This window comes from Trachymyrmex cornetzi, unplaced genomic scaffold (genome assembly GCF_001594075.2).
Source record: "Trachymyrmex cornetzi isolate Tcor2-1 unplaced genomic scaffold, Tcor1.1 scaffold1480, whole genome shotgun sequence".
NCBI lineage: Eukaryota > Metazoa > Arthropoda > Insecta > Hymenoptera > Formicidae > Trachymyrmex > Trachymyrmex cornetzi.
The window spans coordinates 63,480-68,148 of NW_017296071.1; the positions used below are offsets into that span (position 1 = coordinate 63,480).

Genomic DNA, 4,669 nt, shown 5'->3' on the forward strand with positions numbered 1-4,669 from the left:
GCTGCTAGATCTCGATCGATATAATAACATAGTAGTAAAATATGAATGTAATATTTAGAAAAATAAGAATAAAATACTAAGAAAATGTAATATTTAAAAAAATAACAAATAAAAAGCATAGTAATAAGAAAAATTAGAATCGTATTAAAAAATATTTTTCGTATTAAAAATTATTTTTCGTATTAAAAAATATTTTTTATAGTTTTTCCTACTCGATCTAGCAGCGCCAAGTGTTTTTACATGAACAATTTTTCTATTTAAATTAAATTTTTTCGTTTTATATACGGCTTAATTTTAATTGAGCAAGGTAATGCAATTTTGTGATAATTTGTGATAATGTTTTGATTAATATTTTGAAAAAAGAGAATTATTCAGTTGGAAGAGAAAATGTTTATGAATGAATTGTGATATAATAATTTCATTTAAAACGAATTTAAATCATTTGGATTGGAATCCTTTAATAAGATATACGTATACTTAGGTTTCATTGCATATTTTACTTTTTATACCCACTACTTCACTTAGAAGAGAATTACATTAACAGAATTTAACTTGGCGCCACAATTGTTGATATCAAATCTTTTATACAGATGAGAGATACATAATAGCATTAGATTTAGTAAAAATTAATAGAATTTAACTTGGCGCTACAATTGTTGATATCAAATCTTTTATACATATGATACATATATCATTAGATTTAGTAAATTTTGTGATTTCATATAATAATTTTTGAAGGGTAATAAAGCCATTATAACTTGGGTTGGAGAATGTATCATATACAAAGAATTTCATCAAACAGCATTAAATTAACAGAATTTAACTTGGCGCCACAATTGTTGATATCAAATCTTTTATACAGATATATATAATACATATATCATTAGATTTAGTAAAAACATTAACAGAATTTAACTTGGCGCCACAATTGTTGATATCAAATCTTTTATACAAATGATACATATCATTAGTTCTACTAAACAGCAAACGTGATTAGTCATCAGTTTCACGGCCGATTAAGTAATTGGCATTGGTGAAACCGGCCCAAATGGTGGTTCTACACGTGAAACATGCACGCTTTTTTTAAAAAGGTAAGTTTTAGAATTTAACTTAGCAGCAATTGTTGGCATCACATCTTTTTACGATTTAGTAAAAACATTAACAGAATTTAACTTGGCGCCACAATTGTTGATATCCAATCTTTTATACAGATGATACATATATCATTAGTAATATAATATATTATAGGACCGTACATGTGATAACACAAACTATAGAAATCAAAGCCTTACACGGTCTAGCTGGATCTTAATGCTTGTATGATTCTTATGTGAATTTATATACTACTATGTAGTCCCACAGAAACGCGCGCCGAAAAATTTCCGGTCTTGAAACGCTAACTCTACTAAACTACCGCAGTAATATCACGAGTTAAATTGACTAGCAATTTAACAAATTTTTGATGCTTATTCGCATCTTCGAAACGATCTTAATAATGATGAATAACATATTAAAATCTGTAAATAATTAATTCTTATTGCGAAAAAATATTACCTCGGCCGGGAGTCGAACCAGGATCTCTTGCATACCGTGCGAGCGTCCTGAGCCTTTAGACTACCGAGGCATATATCATTAGATTTAGTAAATTTTGTGATTTCATGTAATAATTTTTGAAGGGGAATAAAGCCATTATACATATATCATTAGATTTAGTAAAAACATTAACAGAATTTAACTTGGCGCCATATGAGAAACGTAAAGAACATGTAATAAAAGAAATACGAGAAGAAACAGAAACAGAACAAACTGTATAGGTAAGTACAATTAAATACAAAAATTAAAAATTATGTAACTATTATAATAAAAAGTTACAATATACATTATACATATAATTTACATTAAATAAAAGGATATATATTTACGTGCATGCTATAATCTTTTCTATTCTTTTTTTTTTTTTGTTTAATAAAGATATAAATTTCCCGGGAAAAAATGTTTTATGTATAATTATATAAAATTCCTTCACATTCATATGCAAAAGAATGGTTTAAATCCACGATCCGACACAGAGGGCTTACATCACATTTATTTACCAATATTAAACGATGTGTAATAAACTTCTAGTTCTGTATGTAATGTTATCATTGGTTGTTGACGATTATCTTTCCGGTACTTTTTATTCATATATTGTTACTGTATTTATTTGAATATCTGTAGATGGCTCAATCAAGAATCCGAAGCATGTAATAATACGGAATTTATAGTTTATATTTAATTTATGAACTGTAATGTATTAAACATTTATCTTTTTATATATTATTTTTTTAATTTACTCTTACATGCTCTTCACTTCTTTTATATTATAATTTTGGACTTTTTCAATTAGTACAATAATAAGACTTTCTTAGCTTACATTGGTTAAAAATATAAAATTTAGACTTCAAATATTTTTTTAATATTTATAATAATAATTTAATATTTATAGTAAAAAATTAATAAAATATTTGTTATGTATTTGTTTGCCCTGACTATAAAATTCGCATAATTGCGCATCGTTTCTGCATAGTTGTATATTGTAGTTCTCGTACAATATTTTCTATTGAAGTACATACATGTGCGGGCTGTATATGTTTCATATAGCGATACTGTCCAAATTATAACACAAGCTTAACGATATCACGTCTGTAGGATATTTGTATAATATATTCAGAATATTTCTACTGTGTGTATGTACGTATGAGCTTAAATTTGTAATGGACATCATTGTAAACAATAAAAAAATATTATTTAAATACGACCGTTTTAATGCTTACAATAGTATAATCAATTTAAAAGTTCATAATTTCAAGCAGAAATTTGTAATGCATCCTTATACTAGTTAATCTAATGGATTTCTATTTCATATAAGTTTATATTCCATAATTATTTTTGATTTGCGATATTAATCGATGAAAAACTGAAAATATTCTAGAATTTACAGCAAAGGTAAACACAAACTTTGATTAACTTAACATAAAAAATAAAAAAGTAATTATCAAGTAATCATAATACAAACATGTTTATATAAGATAATTGCAAATATATGAGAAAACTATTTACTATTATATTTTCTTTTACGTATGTTTTTTAATTTACATGACCTCGAAACTCTAATCTACACATTTTTTGTATTACTGATAATATAAATACGATAATAGAAAGCTTCAACGCGTATACAGGGTGTTCTCAAAAAAAGCAAAATAAGATGTCATGTGTTTTAGACTTTTACCGTTGATTTAATCTTTTATACTCAATATTCGTTCAGTCTTTTATATATTTAATTTAATTTTTTTATATTTATCAATTTACATCATAGAGTAGTATTAAAACATTGTCAATATATAGCAAATTGTCACTATTAATGTTAAATAATTGATGTGTTTGTATGATTTATAATCTTGTTTCTTTTGACCTATATATTTTATCCGTCGAAGAGTGAACTAGTATAGTGATGGGAGAAAGTTCGGCAACGGTCAAATATCTTGGAAAATAATGCTTATGGAAAAAAATGTTCAATACAAAAGTTTTAGTATATCAAGTGGTCTATTATATGGTTATGTTGAAATGACCTTCATGTGACCTTGAAGGACACCGTGAAGGTCAACTTTGAAATCTTAAATGGAAATACCTATTTTCTCTTACATATCCTTAAAGCTGGTGTCAAGACGTTTCCGAAACACTGGTTACAAACCCTTTTTGCTTGAGATCTTCCTGAGTTACGAACCTTTAAAGTTTAAGTATCGCCGGCGCGTTATCTAAGGTATACTGCGTGGAGGTGGCATGGTCGGATATCCACCTCTTCGAGATGCTTGATTAAAGTGAGTCTTGTGCGCGCGCGCGCGCGCGCATACCTTAGTAACGCGCCGGCGATACTTAAACTTTAAAGATTCTTAACTCAGGAAGATCTCAAGCAAAAAGGGTTTGTAACCAGTGTTTCGGAAACGTCTTGACACCAGCTTTAAGGATATGTAAGAGAAAATAGGTATTTCTATTTAAGATTTCAAAGTTGACCTTCACGGTGTCCTTCAAGGTCACATGAAGGTCATTTCAACATAACCATATAATAGACCACTTGATATACTAAAACTTTTGTATTGAACATTTTTTTCCATAAGCATTATTTTCCAAGATATTTAACCGTTGCCGAACTTTCTCCCATCATTGTATATACGGTGTAACTGCAGTTATTTTGAATAATTGCGTTTATTGTAGGGAAGATATCATCTGCACAAAATGAAAAGTTTCGTGCTTTATGCCTGTATTTTAATAATTGCTGTAAGTATTCTATCAATAGGCTTCTTCAACTTTTTCAATAAACTACAAAGGAGTATCTATAATAATATACAGGGTGTCCAAAAAGTGTGGAAACGGTCGAATATCTCGAGAAATACACATCGGATCAGAAATCTGAAAATATACGTATCCAATGTTTTCAAAAAAGCTATCTTTTGACATCTAACATGACCCCCCACCCTCACCCGCTGTGTGTGAAAGAGAGGGTAAGTTTAAAATTTTAAATGGGAATCCCCATTTTTTATTGCAGATTTCGCTTCTTCAGAAAAAGTTACATAAATTTTACCTATTACAAACATTTTTTTGATGACAGATGGCGCTGTAATCAGCGAAATTA

The 4,669-nt window shown here is 28.3% G+C and overlaps 1 protein-coding gene across 1 annotated transcript in view; it reads left to right on the top strand.

Annotated features, from left to right (window-relative positions):
• The window catches only part of LOC108757953 (pheromone-binding protein Gp-9-like), a 13,091-nt gene that overhangs the window by 7,470 nt on the left and 952 nt on the right, over nt 1-4,669 (top strand). The window contains exon 2 of the transcript XR_001939930.1: nt 4,224-4,314. The gene's annotated coding sequence lies outside the window, so the exon portion shown is untranslated. The remainder of the gene's footprint in view (nt 1-4,223; nt 4,315-4,669) is intronic.